General features: G+C 46.5%; 1 protein-coding gene across 1 annotated transcript in view; it reads right to left on the bottom strand.

Annotated features, from left to right (window-relative positions):
• LOC115191587 (teneurin-3-like) overlaps positions 1–16,761 on the bottom strand; it is a 100,494-nt gene extending 83,733 nt beyond the window's left edge. Inside the window, exon 1 of the mRNA XM_029749375.1 lies at positions 15,942–16,761. The gene's annotated coding sequence lies outside the window, so the exon portion shown is untranslated. The remainder of the gene's footprint in view (positions 1–15,941) is intronic.
• Positions 16,762–18,424: the final 1,663 nt, after the last annotated feature.

The raw sequence follows: 18,424 nt of genomic DNA, 5'->3' as shown, positions 1-18,424 counted from the left end.
AGGGACGATGTGTGTGGGTGTGTTGAAAGCTACCGAGCCACGCGAGTGAGAGGGACGATGTGTGTGGGTGTGTTGAAAGCTACCGAGCCACGCGAGTGAGAGGGACGATGTGTGTGGGTGTGTTGAAAGCTACCGAGCCACGCGAGTCAGAGGGACGATGTGTGTGGGTGTGTTGAAAGCTACCGAGCCACGCGAGTGAGAGGGACGATGTGTGTGGGTGTGTTGAAAGCTACCGAGCCACGCGAGTGAGAGGGACGATGTGTGTGGGTGGGTTGAAAGCTACCGAGCCACACGAGTGAGAGGGACGATGTGTGTGGGTGTGTTGAAAGCTACCGAGCCACGCGAGTGAGAGGGACGATGTGTGTGGGTGTGTTGAAAGCTACCGAGCCACGCGAGTGAGAGGGACGATGTGTGTGGGTGTGTTGAAAGCTACCGAGCCACACGAGTGAGAGGGACGATGTGTGTTGGTGTGTTGAAAGCTACCGAGCCACGCGAGTGAGAGGGACGATGTGTGTGGGTGTGTTGAAAGCTACCGAGCCACACGAGTGAGAGGGACGATGTGTGTGGGTGTGTTGAGTACCGGGATGTGTGTGGGTGTGTGAAAGCTACCGAGCCACACGAGTGAGAGGGACGATGTGTGTGGGTGTGTTGAAAGCTACCGAGCCACGCGAGTGAGAGGGACGATGTGTGTGGGTGTGTTGAAAGCTACCGAGCCACGCGAGTGAGAGGGACGATGTGTGTGGGTGTGTTGAAAGCTACCGAGCCACGCGAGTGAGAGGGACGATGTGTGTGGGTGTGTTGAAAGCTACCGAGCCACGCGAGTGAGAGGGACGATGTGTGTGGGTGTGTTGAAAGCTACCGAGCCACGCGAGTGAGAGGGACGATGTGTGTGGGTGTGTTGAAAGCTACCGAGCCACGCGAGTGAGAGGGACGATGTGTGTGGGTTGTGTTGAAAGCTACCGAGCCACGCGAGTGAGAGGGACGATGTGTGTGGGTGTGTTGAAAGCTACCGAGCCACGCGAGTGAGAGGGACGATGTGTGTGGGTGTGTTGAAAGCTACCGAGCCACGCGAGTGAGAGGGACGATGTGTGTGGGTGTGTTGAAAGCTACCGAGCCACGCGAGTGAGAGGGACGATGTGTGTGGGTGTGTTGAAAGCTACCGAGCCACGCGAGTGAGAGGGACGATGTGTGTTGGTGTGTTGAAAGCTACCGAGCCACGCGAGTGAGAGGGACGATGTGTGTGGGTGTGTTGAAAGCTACCGAGCCACACGAGTGAGAGGGACGATGTGTGTTGGTGTGTTGAAAGCTACCGAGCCACGCGAGTGAGAGGGACGATGTGTGTGGGTGTGTTGAAAGCTACCGAGCCACACGAGTGAGAGGGACGATGTGTGTGGGTGTGTTGAAAGCTACCGAGCCACACGAGTGAGAGGGACGATGTGTGTGGGTGTGTTGGAAGCTACCGAGCCACACGAGTGAGAGGGACAATGTGTGTGGGTGTGTTGAAAGCTACCGAGCCACACGAGTGAGAGGGACGATGTGTGTGGGTGTGTTGGAAGCTACCGAGCCACAAGGCACTCCTCTGTGAGAGAGCAGAGAGCATCCCCATGTTTCCACCCCACTGAAGCCTTACAGGCCAAGGCAGGCTACCAGCTACAGTGATGGGGCACAGCGACAACACACACACACACACCAAGGGAGCCTTCAACACCATTTCATCACACACAATCACACACACGAGTGCACGTATCTATGCTCACAGTCAAAGCTAGAAGAAAAGGCATGAGGTAATACCCCTGTGATGCTGTATAAAAAACAATAACCCGTCTATGTAAAGATGATGAAACATGACCATTTTCTTGACCAAATCCACAGACTAGACAGTTTTAAAAGAAAGTAGACCAGAAGATATTGACACTTGACAGCCAATCCCCTACTGTACCCTTGTAGAGGAGACCAGTCAAACTGTCTCTGAGCAGCAGGCGACGGTGGACAGGTGGACACCACATCACTGAGGTACACACACACACACAGACACACAGAGACACACAGAGACACACAGAGACACACACACACACACACACACACACACACACACACACACACACACACACACACAGCCACCACTTGACCTAGCCTGCAGCACCACCTCCATCTCGCAGTCTTAATTGCATTGGAATACACTTTGTGGCAGAATGAAAATCTGTCGCATGCCAATAATAAAATGAAAAAACATTGTCCTTCACTTCCGTTCTCTCAGCCGGTAACCATGATGAGCGGGAGCGACCATTAGCCACCGTGATGCAGTTTGTACTTCCTCTCTCTCTCTCTGCCTGACGCCTGCCGGGGGTGGGTGGGGGGGGGGGGGGTGGTATATGGTCATCACCCTCTCTTGGCTTGATTTTGAGTAGGGAAAAGTGTGTGTGTGGAGCACACTTTGGAGCAGGTAATGGAGAGCATGCTGGGATAATGGTCGTTCAGGAAGCTGCCATGATACCTCTACCAGGGGTAATTTGGGCAGACAAAAACTAGACTCTGGTAGGTCGGCAATACACACCGCCACACACACAACACACACTTTAGAGACAAGCACACACATACACACACACACACACACACGAACACACACCTGGTATGATGCAGCAGCTGCCATTACTGCTTTCCCAGTGGCCTCAGCCAAAGTAGTGGGCCAAGAGGGGAAGGTGGACAGGTAAGGCAGGAGGGGGGGGTATAGATGGAGAGAGAGAAATAGAAAGATGGCACGAGAGAGAAAGGGAGCGAGAGAGATGGAGAGAGATAAATAGAGACATAGAGCTGTGTAGAGAGAGAACAGACTGTGGTGCCGGGCTCTGCTCTGAGATAGTACAGATTAATTAACAGGGTGGCACGAACGCAGCATGTCATGTGTGCAGCGGGTGGGCAGCCGGGTTGAGAGGTGGGCGAGACAGAGGGGCGAGACGTGTCACATTCAGCCTGGCCTCCTCACACGTCGGTCGGGAGCTCTACTCTCGCTCTCTCTATCTCTCTCTCTCTCAACACCCTCTCCCTGGCTCTCTCTGCATATCACCTATCTCTCTCTTTCTCTCCCTCTCTCTCCCTACTTCCCTCTCTCAACATCTCTTTCTCTCTCTCTCTCATATCGCCTATCTCTCCATAACCTCCATTATGCCTTTCACACTCACTCAATCTGCTCACTGCTGCTCCGAGCCAATCAACTGATCCCTCCTCTGCTCCGAGCCAATCAACTGGAAGATACATGTGGCAATAAGAACAGCCAGGCATTCATTCTACAGGGAGTGGCATTAAGTAAAGGCCACAGAATGGGAGATATCAAAATGAATAAGCCTAGGTCTATAACAATATCTTAAAACACTGTGGAATATTCTAGAAGGACATCTAAAAGCAAATATTGGCCCAGGACTATTATAAGGTGTAAAACATAATCTACTGTAGGATATGTGTCTGTCAAATGTGTGAGATGTCCCACACTAGACAACCTCCTCTGTAAAGCTGTGATCAGTCAAGGACACCCCCCCAGCTTTATCAAGGTGTTTGACATCGAGATTAAAACCACCCTGAGCACACAGAGAAAAGTGTTCAGCAAAACCAACACAGTCAATTCCAGGGGATTTGGAACCATTGTTTGATCACACTTTCTGTGGGAACGGAACTAGCAGGGAGCTTTAAAACTAATTCCCATATGGTTATGCATAGACAACATTTTCTGTTTTAGGAAAGTCACTTCTAAATGTATTTTAACAGACAAAAAAAAAAGCTGGTATGGTGTGTTTATAATCAAACTTAAGGGTTGCATTTTTCATATTTTCCATCTGAATTGGTGGGATAAGGAGGTATGGTTATGAAAAATACACCTTCCCCACCCGTGTGTTATTATATTATACCACTGGGAGACCTGTCCAACATTTCAAGTTTAACTGAAACACACATGTAGCCTAGCTGCCAGAGTTAGCCTAGGTGCCAGAGTTAGCCTTGCTGCCAGAGTTAGCCTTGCTGCCAGAGTTAGCCTTGCTGCCAGAGTTAGCCTAGTTGCCAGAGTTAGCCTAGCTGACAGAGTTAGCCTAGCTGCCAGAGTTAGCCTAGCTGCCAGAGTTAGCCTAGTTGCCAGACTAGCTGCCAGAGTTAGCCTAGTTGCCAGAGTTAGCCTAGCTGCCAGACTAGCTGCCAGAGTTAGCCTAGTTGCCAAAGTTAGCCTAGTTGCCAGAGTTAGCCTAGCTGCCAGAGTTAGCCTAGTTGCCAGAGTTAGCCTAGTTGCCAGAGTTAGCCTAGCTGCCAGAGTTAGCCTAGTTGCCAGAGTTAGCCTAGTTGCCAGAGTTAGCCTAGCTGCCAGAGTTAGCTTAGCTGCCAGAGTTTAGTTTTTCATTTCCCCCCTCCACCTCTCTCTCTTTCCTAACCACTCGTTCTCATTAAGACTATGGAAAACTTGAGGAGCGGATGGGTCGATGGTTTCATTTTTCAAGTGCTTGTAGCCATTAGACGGCCCCAAATCATCCATCAGGCAAATTTCTTTCTGGTTAGGGCCTGTCAATTTAACAAGTAGCGAGGCTCAATATGCAAGATGTATTACACTCCATTTCAATAACCTTCATTATTTCTTTCAAGTGTCGTTCGTTTCGTTTTCTATTTCCCTTCTTATCCACACACACACACACACACACACACACACACATCCTCTTCACCGACAGCAGCAGAATCTCCTTGCCAAATTCAGTACTTGAGAAGCACACCACTCCGAGCCAGGTGACATTTGATTTGCCTATGATCAATCAGAAGCAAAGCCTCATTCCCATTCCCATTGGGCACAGACATAAAATGATACCTGCGTGCCAATCCACCCCATCTAGACTTGAGGAAGAGTGCAATTCTATATCTTTGTGGTGCTGCAGAAAATTCTAAACGGATAAAATGTGTGGGATGTTGAATTCCAACTGAAAGCGCCCATAAACTGAAGTCAAACACACGTAAATGAAAGCTCTCCAAAAATGGCTCCCATTGCCATTAACAAACCTGGGCTCATGTGAACCCATATAAACAGTTCTGGAGTTCTCTCAGTAATAATAACGCTAATAAATTACTGCAGACTACAAATTGTAGAAGACTGCAACAGAGATCAAAACAGTATGCGTGCAGTAGGCCTATTTTTTATATATAAAAAATGATTCATTCATTTAATCCATGCACACTCTCCAAAACAGCTGAGCAAAATAATTTAAATGTAGCCTAATCACACAAAGCTAATCTAACCACAATGGCAAAATAAATATTTTCAAACCATTTTCTCTGTAATTGCTAAAAACCAACCCAATCCAAGAACATGTATAAACAACTCATTCTCAACGAGAGCAAAGGGTCACATTCTTCTCTCTGTGTCCCAAATGGCACCCTAGTACCTATATAGTGCACTCCTGTGGGCCCGCTAGTGAAAAGTAGTGCTCTACATAGGGAACAGGGTGCCATTTGGGATACATCCTCTATTTACACCTGCCATGATCACTTTGGCTCAACTGGAATGGTCGGTCGTTATAACGACAACAGGGAAGGAGCACTTGAGGAAACATGTACGGTTGGAATTGTCAGGGATCTCACGGTACAATACTATCAGGATACTTAGACGCCAATACGATATGTATTGCCATTCGATGTTCCAAACATATTGCGCACCATATGTCTGCTGCAGAGAATCAACAGAGACCATGAGAAAACGAGTCTTGATCAGTCAGGGAAATAAAAGTACTCAAAACATACTACTGGCTCCCTATTTATAAAGAAGATGGAGAACAAACCATGAAGGAAAAATACTGGAATTTTGGTGCAGGTACAGCCAACTACCGCAAAAATAATATTGTGATACTGCCAATATATTATAATATATTATATCCCAATATGTAATTGTATCGCCCCCCCATCACTAGAAACATGTAGTCCGGATAGTGGATAATGTGTGTGTGTGTTTGACTGTGTCTGTGTGCGTGTGTGCACATGAGAAAGAGAGGGGTGAAATCACCCCCCAATCTATTGCCACTTTAATGAACATGTCTGTTCCTGGCTGGCTCGGCTTTGGTCTGAAGAGGTTACAGCGTCTCAGTCTCAGTCTACTCTACTCATTCTGGCCACAAAGCTGGACTTTGTAGGAATGTTGATCTCTCTCCAAAAAGCGTAGGGTGGGTTAGCCTCAGCTCCGGCCCTGGCTCCCACTGAACTGAATGGCTGATTCAGACCCAGGCTCAGCCACAAAGAAAAGAGAAGAACGATAGCTTGATCCAAACAAGAGAAACAAGTCTGCTTCACCGTTCTGTGACCCCCCCCCCCCCCCCTCCTCCTCCTCCTCCTCCCCCTGACTGTAGGAAAACCATGGGGGGAAACACGGTTCATGTTTGTGTTCATGACCAACCGTTTATTTACTGCAGCGTTCATAAAATATAGATTGCGACATGGGCAGAGATACGGGAGAGCAAGATGTGGAACGTGAAAAATGCCAGCACAGAGCAGCGACACGCCGGTCAAAAAAGATCTGCTCTGCTGAGTGAAAGAACAAGCCAGGTATGTACGAGAAATAACGTTGCAGGAGTAAAACACAGCACAGAAGAAAACACACAGGTCAAACATATCTCTGCTGTGAAAAGGAAAAGGTAGAGTTCAGAGAGATTAAAAGCAGGCATAAACAAGAGAAGCTACGCTTCAAAGCATCACGTCTCCACAAGACTACTGTAATATCAGCCATGCTGAAAGGGAAATCGCCATTTTCAATTACTGAATGTCAGAGGAAATTTCTCGGGCCTATTTTTAAACACGATATTATCGTCAATTCTTCGAGCCTACATGAGCACATTCAAATCAATAGCACCATATATCAAAGAACACGCAGGGTATCTGGTGTCTGAAACTAAGACATTACATTCAAATTACAGAGAGAATAATCACTTCATTACCTTCAAGCTGAGCTCTTGTCCAAAGCGTTTTTTAATCAGTCACTCACAGATAGCTTTTTTCATATACAGTATTGCCATGACTGTAGGCTACTCATATTCAGTACAGTACTCCTGTGACTGTACACAAGTTGCTCAGCGGGGTTCCTCTGTGGCCGAGCAGCGCCCTCATTTTAAACAGGTAAGGCAGAATAGGGGCTAGGTCACATGGTGTTGAGCTGACCTATCCTACGCGCCTGACGGAATATTGGGCATGAGGAAGACCAGCAGCCAATCAGAAATGGTTACGGAGGGAGCATGGTAAGCGAATGGAGCAGGGCGGTGTGAGGAAAGCACATTTGGCATACTGTACTATGAGGAAACATCAGTCACGAAAATACAGAAGTCAGCCATTAAGAGGTCTATATATACATGTTCCATTTCAAACAGTAAAGACGACAAAGCAACATCACCTCAACCATAACACAAAAAACGATGAAAATTCTTTACATTTTCAATTATCATTATTATTATTATTATTTATCTTATTGTACATCCCAGACACTTGGGAGAGATACACCACTAGATCTTTGAGTAAAGGATGTACATGTCGTACATCTTTAACCGTTGGGATTAATAAATGCAACAGCTGGGGAATGGTACATGTTCTGCTTGACGCTGGAGGGTCAATGAATAATGGTGGAACTCGCGCTATCTCACAGATGATACTCATGACCGCACACATAACCAGGAGACCCCCGAGGCAACAGAGCAGCGGAGGGACAAACACACACACACACACAGTGGAGCGACACACACACACAGTGGAGCGACACACACACACACACACACACACACACACACACACACAGTGGAGCGACACACACACACAGTGGAGCGACACACACACACACACACACAGTGGAGCGACACACACACACAGTGGAGCGACACACACACACACACACACACACATGCGCAGTGGAGCGACACACACGCGCAGTGGAGTGACACACACACGCAGTGGAGCGACACAAACACAGTGGAGCGACACACACGCAGTGGAGCGACACACACACAGTGGAGCGACACACACAGAGTGGAGTGACACAAACACAGTGGAGTGACACACAGACATAGTGGAGTGACACACACACGCAGTGGAGCGACACACACACACAGTGGAGCGACACACACACACAGTGGAGCGACACACACACAGTGGAGCGACACACACACAGTGGAGCAACACACACAGTGGAGCGACACACACACACGCAGTGGAGCAACACACACACACACACACACACGCAGTGGAGCGACACACACACGCAGTGGAGCGACACACACACGCAGTGAAGCGACACGCACGCAGTGGAGCGACACACACACAGTGGAGCGACACACACACACACAGTGGAGAAACACACACACACACAGTGGAGCGACACACACACACACACACACACACACAGTGGAGCAACACACACACGCAGTGGAGCGACACACACGCAGTGGAGCGACACACACACAGTGGAGCGACACACACACACGCAGTGGAGCGACACACACGCAGTGGAGCGACACACACGCAGTGGAGCGACACACACACGCAGTGGAGCGACACACACACACACACACAGTGGAGCGACACACACATGCAGTGGAGCGACACACACGCAGTGGAGCGACACACACACAGTGGAGCGACACACACACGCAGTGGAGCAACACACTATGCATCCATCATGAATGTTTGAAGGCATACATCATCCCTCCCCAGCTGGAGGAAGTGTGGGGAGCCGGAGGTGAGATATAGCGTCTGGGGAGCCGGAGGTGAGGTATGGCGTGTGGGGAAGCCGGAGGTGAGGTATGGCGTGTAGGGAGCCGGAGGTGAGGTATGGCGTGTGGGGAAGCCGGAGGTGAGGTATGGCGTGTAGGGAGCCGGAGGTGAGGTATGGCGTGTGGGGAGCCTGGAGGTGAGGTATGGCGTGTAGGGAGCCGGAGGTGAGGTATGGTGTGTGGGGAGCCTGGAGGTGAGGTATGGCGTGTGGGGAGGAAGGTAAGGGGGGAAGGTTCAGGACAAATGATCCAGGAGTCGGAGTCTGGGCAGCCCCATCCTGCCCACTGCCCTCACTGGCGTCCAGACACACTCACGCACACACACACACACACCTCATTACATCCCCATCACAGCAAGTAACTGGCATAGACCGCTCACTGCCGAGGGTCAATGTCTCAACTCCAATTGAGCGTTCCTCTAATGTGTGCCAATATGGCCATTGGCTGGTGGTACATGGATGGTCCACTGACATAATATGTCAATAAGTCGTGTCTTAAGAGCTGTACAGCATGTCTAATATTCTGTTACAGCTTTTTCATCAATTCTGTTTGTATTGAAAAAGGGATTTATGAAATTGGGTTTTTAAATATTTTTAAGCAGGTAACAATAAGAATTGACAATAGCATTTTGCAACACTTTAATAGCACAAAAGTAAGCACCAAAGCAGGCATTCTGCAAGGGAGAACCAGGATGTTGTGTTCCAAACACCATCAAATTCAGGGACAGAGTGAGCGGGATTGAGCATTGTCGAGCCAACGGAAAGAGTACATCTTTTATTTTTGTTTTCGCACCGAACACACTTTCACACCTCCAGATCTCTATTCATTGTTGGTTCACAGACCCCATTTCCATTTCACATCAAACCATATGGTTCCATCTAACATAAGAGATTCGGCAAACTTCTGGAAGAAACGTATGTTTGAACCATATTTTACATGTAACAGTTGTTGTCAAACTATCTTTGTCCAACCAACCACATAACTCCACAGTGAAACAACGTGTGTTTACAGTGGGCCTACATGTACCAGAGCCCCCAATAAAGGATCCTACATTTTGAGATATTGTGCAACGTGTGTTTACAGTGGGCCTACATGTACCAGAGCCCCCAATAAATGATCCTACATTTTGAGATATTGTGAAACAACGTGTGTTTACAGTGAGCCTACATGTACCAGAGCCCCCAATAAATGATCCTACATTTTGAGATATTGTGAAACAACGTGTGTTTACAGTGAGCCTACATGTACCAGAGCCCCCAATAAATGATCCTACATTTTGAGATATTGTGAAACAACGTGTGTTTACAGTGAGCCTACATGTATCAGAGCCCCCAATAAATGATCCTACATTTTGAGATATTGTGAAACAACGTGTGTTTACAGTGAGCCTACATGTACCAGAGCCCCCAATAAATGATCCTACATTTTGAGATATTGTGAAACAACGTGTGTTTACAGTGAGCCTACATGTATCAGAGCCCCCAATAAATGATCCTACATTTTGAGATATTGTGAAACAACGTGTGTTTACAGTGAGCCTACATGTATCAGAGCCCCCAATAAATGATCCTACATTTTGAGATATTGTGAAACAACGTGTGTTTACAGTGAGCCTACATGTACCAGAGCCCCCAATAAATGATCCTACATTTTGAGATATTGTGAAACAACGTGTGTTTACAGTGAGCCTACATGTATCAGAGCCCCCAATAAATGATCCTACATTTTGAGATATTGTGAAACAACGTGTGTTTACAGTGAGCCTACATGTACCAGAGCCCCCAATAAATGATCCTACATTTTGAGATATTGTGAAACAACGTGTGTTTACAGTGAGCCTACATGTATCAGAGATGGCAACAACAACAAAAAATCCATCATAATTTTAGACGCTGACATAATGCCGTCAAAGCCTAGTGCCTGGAAAGGGAGGAGTCCATTAATATTTTAGTGAGGTTCATAGGGAAAGACAATTGGCTGATGTTAGGAAGGGCAAAATAAATCTGGTGGTTGGAGTTGGACACGGGGAAAAACGATAGAGCCAGGTGTGTGTGTGTGTGTGTATTTGTGTGCGTGTGTGCGTGTGTGTATGTGTGTGTGTGTGCGTTAATCCCTTTGAAGTACTCCGCACCTTCACCTTCTATAAAGAGAGGTGGAGAGAGAGAACATGTTTTTCAAAAGGGAAAAGAAAATAGAAAACATACAAAGGGTCTGGGTGCTTGTGTGTGTGTGTGTGTGTGTGTGTGTGTGTGTGTGTGTGTGTGTGTGTGTGTGTGTGTGTGTGTATGCTTGTGCATCATTACAGAGACACACAGAGGGGTTTCCACTCTAATAATACACTGACTCTCTGTAGTGCTGTTCATTGCATCAGCAGCCATCGCCATCGGACTGGCAACAGAGCAATACATAAATGTGTTTTAGCAAGTGTATTGAGGAGTGTGTGTGTGTGTGTGTTTGGGGGGGGGGGGGGGTTCACTGGGCCAGAATAACATCCCCACACACAGCTGCCTTTCATTAAGGTTCACATGCTGCTATCATAACAAATTGCCTCCCTCGAAGAGTGGGAGGGAGGGAGGGAGGGTGGGGGGGATGTGTCAGGGGGAGGAGGTGTGTGTGTGGGGGGAGGAAGTGTGTGTGTGTGTGTGTGTGTGTGTGTGTGTGTGTGTGTGTGTGTGCTTGTGTGCATATTAAATAAATGGGGGGGCTTCACTAAATCACAAACATTCACCTTTCCCCTCTCCAATCTCTCCCTGTGATATGTTGTGATTGACAAAGTCACAGACAGAGGAGCTGTTCCTCCCTTTCCCTTTCCTCGTTCCACCACGCCACCACGCCACCACTTCACCACTCCACCACTGCACCACTTCACCACTCAACTTAGTGAGCTGGGAGCTGCTCGGGAGCTTGGCTGGGGCTGGTGTGCACTGTGCACTGCTTGCCCGTGGCGGAAGGGAGCCTCTCCTCTCCCCCCTCTCCTCGTCCCTCCCCTCCTCCTCACCTCCGACCCTCCCCCGTTTCAGCATGGCTGGGCTGCAATGAGCCCTGCTCCAATGAAACACGCTATTCCAGGCAGAGTGTGGCGCTTGGTGCCGCCACTCCTCTCCTCTGCTGCACTGCTCACGCACCACACTTAACAAGCTGCTGGTGAATCAGCCTTGTGCATGCCCTTGGTGGCTATTCCCTTACTCCCTGCTCTTCTATACATCTGTCGCTCTACCTGGGCCTCGCTTCAGTTTTCATGGTTGCTATACCATGGCCACCGTCTGTCTAAGGAGAGGAGGGATTCTCTACTCCAGGCCTCTACGTCTCTCTCTTGCCCTATCGTTTGGCAAGCCTCTGAGGTGAAGTACCGGGTCTTCTGTTCAAACGGCATTGATCCGATAGTATTAATGAAACTTAGGCACATTTGACAGAATTAACACTTCAATATGTCACTGAAAAATGAATTAGAGGCTATATTTACACAGAATGAACCATCTGGTGCACACAGGGAAGTAACGCCTACTCCTCTGAATAAGAACACACACTGTTGATGTGATCAGAATGACAAGTGGCAACCGTCTTTCAACCGGTCACACCTGGGCATGCTTTTAGAGTGGGGATCACGACGGCCAAACGGGACTTTATTAACATCGTTATAGTAACAAATGATGCCTTCTCTCCTTCCAAAGTACCCCGCACAACCGCCACCAAAGGCCCTGTCACGAGGGTTTTAAAGAATCACTGGCTACGTATGAGTAACAAATGAAACCTCAGATCTCCAAAGTGATCCCATCAATCATCTGAGAGTTAATGTGAACTAATAAAATCACATTTTTTGGACATGGGAGATCGACGTCCCCTAGTGCACCAAGCTACGTCAGAAATTGATTACGACTGCACTTCAAATGAAATTGACCCGCCCACCCCACTCCACCCCACCTCACCCCACTCCACCCCACCTCACCCCGCTCCACCCCGGTCCACCCCACCTCACCCAACTCCACCCCGCTCCACCTCACCCCACCCCGCTCCACCCCACCTCACCCCACTCCACCCCACTCCACCCCACTCCACCTCACCCCACCCCACCTCACCCCACCCCACCCCACTCCACCTCACCCCACCCCACCTCACCCCACTCCACCCCGCTCCACCCCACCTCACAGCTCTCCACCCCACCCCACCTCACCACCCTCCACCCACCCGGGAACCATTTGTTTCGCAGCAATAGAAACATTCGTCTGTAAAAGGCCTACCAGGGGCGGTTTCATAAAAATAATACATTCTGCAAAGAAGGTGTGTCAAATACATCATGTTCCGATCCTCAAATCTAGACATAAATAATATACATTTATTTTCGTTTTTCACAAACTAACTTTTGCTTATTACCTTCAAAATATTGGTCTTAAAGGTTATTGTTTAGGGCGGAATTTAAATACAGCAATTTCCTCACTAAAAGGCAATTAAATATCTTTCATTGTGGTTCTTGATTACCTAGCCTAATCATACAGTTCCCCTTTGCAACAATTTCAGTTATATAATTGAAGGGTCACAGGATCAAATGACATCCAGCAGGCATCTAGAGGACACATCTAGAGGACACATCTAGAGGATGCATAGCAGTCCTGTATGTGGATGCCAGTGCCATACGTTAAGTAGGCTGGGTGTAGACTACACTAAACCAAACAGATGCGTTTACACTGTACGACAACCCCGTTGTCTGCCCAACAACAGCCCTGTGCCTGCTCAGAAGAACGGCAGGACCCCTGTGCCTGCTCAGAAGACCGGCAGGACCCCTGTGCCTGCTCAGAAGAACGGCAGGACCCCTGTGCCTGCTCAGAAGACCGGCAGGCTCCCTGTGCCTACTCAGAAGAACGGCAGGATCTCTGTGCCTGCTCAGAAGACCGGCTGGCTACAAACCAAAGTATGGCCACACAGAAATTAGGTTAGGTTATCAAAAAGAATATAAAATTTCCTCGCACAATGAAAGTAAGCACAATTATTTGAAAAAAATTAAGCAAAAAATACCACAAAAGATGTACAATACCTGAGTGAAAATGAGAGACAGCTTGAACAGAACGGAACAACTATCTGGCCTCTTTCTCTCTCCGAGAAACACACCAGACTGAACTGTAATAGTTGAACTGTGTATGAAATCTCTCTATGCGGTGCCAGATTATAGCCTGGTTAAACTCCACACGGCCCAGTCCCCGTTTAAACAAACGCCTATTTAGGAGGATCCAGGAATCTTTCGTCGGCCTCTATCTTCAGCCTCATTTTTCAGCCGCAATTACAGGACATGAAGATACCTCGGCTGTTTTCCCCTACACCGGCTGTCTGCACCATGTCCAGGCTGTTTAGAGGGCACCGGTCTGAACCTACTGGAGTCAGCCACTATAAATAGTTGATTTATAAACAAATAAAAAAGAGAAGAGTGCAACCTAATTTTACAATGTTTAAAATAAATTGAGAATGGAATTAAAACAAATGTTGTATGGAAAATGCTAGCGTGTGTGTGTCCCTATTTCTACTTACTAAAGGTGGTGTGCTGATTCTAAGAACAAGATGAAACAGAACATTATGCAACTCATTGAAATAATCTACAACTGCAAAGTGACAGTGTTGACCTTTAAGAAAAACCGAAAACAGTCTCTATGTACTGAAATAACTACAACATGTTTGATAGCGTTACACTTTAATCTGGTGTTTCCGATGTGTAATAAAGTATATGTTGATTGTCTAATAAATCATTGTTACGGGTCTGCTGTTTCTTTAACCAATATTCCCCTGAAACAATGTTCCACCCCATATCTTAAAATAGCCTAACCTGGGGGTTACATTCAAATGAATGGGAATTACGGAACATTTTAATTCTGCTGTGGGCTAAAGGGACCCCCAGGCTCAGTGCCTCCGGGGAAAAGAAGGGCAAAGAAGTGAGCCAAATCACACACTACACACTCTGCACCATGTCTATCTAAGGGACAACGACATGATTCATAGTCCTTTTTAAAATGAATGTGAACTGGAAGCTTTTCAAATATTTTGGTATACCGGTAGCGTATTCTATTATATCGCATTGTTGGCATCCCCGTTGGATAAAGACAAGGGTCTATATTCAATCAGTAACGCTGAAGAGCCGCTTTATAGCGCAATTGACAATTAAAGGCAAAGTTCCTGCATTCACGGTAAACGCTGCATGTGTTAGCTCAATGTAAATGACTTGTATATTTATATCCGCGATCTGTAACGCTTCAGCGATACATATTGAATAGAGCCCTTAGACTACTTATACGGAGATAAATCTGTCAAGCTACAGCTTTAAGGAGCCAGTGAGAGGACGAAGCCAGTCCCTTATAATAAAGAAACACACGTTATGGATAACCAACACCGTATGCCCAGAAATGATGACAAACTGAAAGCTTTACAGTGTACTGTTATGTGTTTCGAAAGGTCCCATATAAACCGTAATGATACAGTGTATTAATAATACAGTGGAGCTGCATATCATGTATTTGTCGCATTCGTAGAGAAGGAAGACAACGATGTATTATTTTTTCCATTTTATACATTTGTCTGATTAACGCCAAAGAGCATCTGATACAAACTAACCCTGGCAGAAAAGTTAAAGGACTGAATACATCTACATGAGCCACAACAATAGCACTCATACATGGCAGCAATGTCTCCCAAGTTTGCGAAATAGCAACAATGTCAGAGAGCTGAATATTATTTTTTTTACATGACATATAGTTGTGTGGATGGATTAAATACAACGTAAAATTACTGTAGGCCTTCAGCTGTACGCAATCAAAATGCAATTTATATTTTAAAAAATTGAGCTTATTTTAAGCACGTGTGCACACGCCAGGTGAACTATTTTAATGCGTCCAACAATGCGTAATCGAATAAAATGCACATATGCCAGTTTATCCTGATCAAAGTAGTTCAGAAGTTTCACAATACACAACAGACATATACGCTACGGACGGTACCTCAAACATATTAAATGGGATATTTCTATGGCACCTTTCATGTCAAGCGCTTGTACAAAAAAAAACGAACGGCGCGTAATTTATCAACAACTCTCACAGGAAGCAAACACGAGCCAAACCAATACCCGGCTAATAAACGTGTTTATCATTTGGACAATATTAAAATGAAGAAATTACAACATGACAGTACAGTTTAGGGCCCTACCTGGTGTGGATTTGTCCGATTAGAATCCCATTGTTGTTCGGTATCGGTGTGTCAAAACTTCACCAAACGATGCTCCAACTTCTAGGGAATGCGTCGCTGTTCTCTGAATGGAATAGTCGGTGGTAAAACAAAGGTTCTGGCAAACACAACTCTCACTCCAGCTATTTCAAAACGATAGGATAGTCCCGTAGCTCAATGGAAATATAAAACATACCAATGTCGCCGACGGGCTGTTGACAGATATTCACTGCTCTGGAATAACAGTGAAGACAGTCTGATCACTCAACAGTAGAGGACTGCGCAGTGAAAGAAGCAGAGGATTCGAGCATGAAGCCGTCCAGCAGTGAGAACCACACATGTGTAACTACTGAGGACCCTACCAACCACGGACGACACAAAACAGGGGGAGATCGAGTTACGATTGTAGTAGCCTGTTTGCGCCGAGAGAACCCACTGGCTCCGTAAACGTCAGTCTCATTGACGAAACAAAACGACCGAAGGAAAGGCACTTTCTCACACTCTTCCGACCGCCGACGGTACAAGCAAGGTGGCTATTTTGTATTTTCAAAAGAACGGAGAGGTCTCCGGGTCTACGTGTATATTTCTGTCCTGCGCGCGATGGAGCGTCTCCCCCTTCTCGCAGTCAGTCGATGTAAAGACCCAGTGTTCCCCCTGCTGCGTCTAATCAGTATGTATATCTAGCGCTATATGAGTAATAATTTAAGGGTCACCCATGAGTTGCCTCGCGGTGTGATAAATGACTCCGCGACGGATGTCGAAGCAGATGAAGACGTCTGCGTTGGTACTGATTAGGCTACACACTCTGATAATGGATTTAGGGCTTCGATTTGGAGAGGATGGTGTATAGGCACAGGCGCAGGGTTATTTGTTTAGTACAGAGCAGCTTGCAGCCTGCATCAGTTGTTATGACATGTTAATAAATGCATCGTTATGTTGTTTTATTTTACCGTCACATATTTGTATAAGTAGGTTGCCATAATTAGGCCTGCTTAGAGATGGCAGGGTAAAATGATTTGGAATTCCGTCAAACAAGAAGTACTGTACCATTTGGTGCCATTTACAGTAATAACCAATTGTGTACTTTTTCCAGCAATATTACAAGATGAAACTAAGGACAAACAGAGCATTATATTTTAACATATATTGCAGCCAGCCACCCCACTAGAAAGTAAAAATAATTACTAGAATCTGACTTTTTTTTCTATTCCTGCCAACATGCAGATGCAGCCCATGGTTGCACATGCCCTTTTGCTTTGACTTTGATACCAATGTTAATAGTCAAATGTCAAGAGGGCATGTCTGAATCAAACAGTTGACTGAAACTAAAAATATGAACATATTTTACAGCCTATGACATACACAGAGTGTACAAAACATTAGGAACACCTGCTCTTTCCATGACTGACCAGGTGAATCCAGGTGAAAGCTCTGATTCCTTATTGATGTCACTTTTTAAATCCACTTCAATCAGTGTAGATAAAGAGGAGGAGAGGTTAAAGGAGGATGCTTACGCCTTGAGGATTGTGTATATTCTGCCATTCAGAGGGTGAATGGGCAACACAAAGGATTTAAGTGCCTTTGAACGGGGTATGGTAGTAGGTGCCGGGTGCACCGGTTTGAGTGTGTCAAGAACTGCAACATTGCTGGATTTTACACACTCAACAGTTTCCCATGTATATCAAGAATGGTCCATCACCCAAAGGACATCCAGCCAACTTGACACAACTGTGGGAAGCATTGAAGTCAACATGAGCCAGCATCCCTGTGGAACGCTTTTGACACCTTGTAGAGTCCATGACCCGACGAATTGAGGCTGTTCTGAGGGCAAAAGGGGGTGCAACTCAATATTAGGAAGGTGTTCCTAACGTTTTGTACACTCAGTGTATAAGCCTGCAAATATTTAATAGAGACCAATATTTCTTGCAACTAACCAAACCAAACACACATCTTAAGATGAACAAATATGTCATGGTCTAACAAGCTTGGTTCTTTAACCCTCTCTCCACAATATAATGACCTGGGAAAGATTAGCAAAATATCAGACAGACCGTCCACCTGTTATACCTGTAATATAACTTTTGCCTCGACTATCTTTTTAACTGTAAAAATCAGTCAGAGAAGCTCAGGGCCAGATTCATCATTTTAATAAGGGTCAAGTTAGAGTTGAAACAGTTGTGTTGCAACTGCCGTTTGGCTTTACCACTGAGCCCCACCTCTTAGTCCACATACCCCTGTCTGTCTTTTCCTGATTTGAAAAACATTTGACTGAATCTCATGAAACTAAAAACCCTGTTGAGACAGACCTACACCCAGACACACAACCTGTTACAAGCCAAGCAAAAGGGATGAACTTTTAACAAGCTTTGCCCTCGTTGCCCTCCTCTGATACCTCACCTCAGAGTGAGTGCATGGCCGGTTGCCAGGCGGTTAACAAGTGCAGTAGGTAGACGTACACAGCTCAA

This window comes from Salmo trutta, chromosome 4 (genome assembly GCF_901001165.1).
Source record: "Salmo trutta chromosome 4, fSalTru1.1, whole genome shotgun sequence".
NCBI classification, from domain to species: domain Eukaryota; kingdom Metazoa; phylum Chordata; class Actinopteri; order Salmoniformes; family Salmonidae; genus Salmo; species Salmo trutta.
The sequence above is the reverse complement of the archived record's forward strand: the minus strand, read 5'-3'. Positions and strand labels throughout refer to the sequence as shown.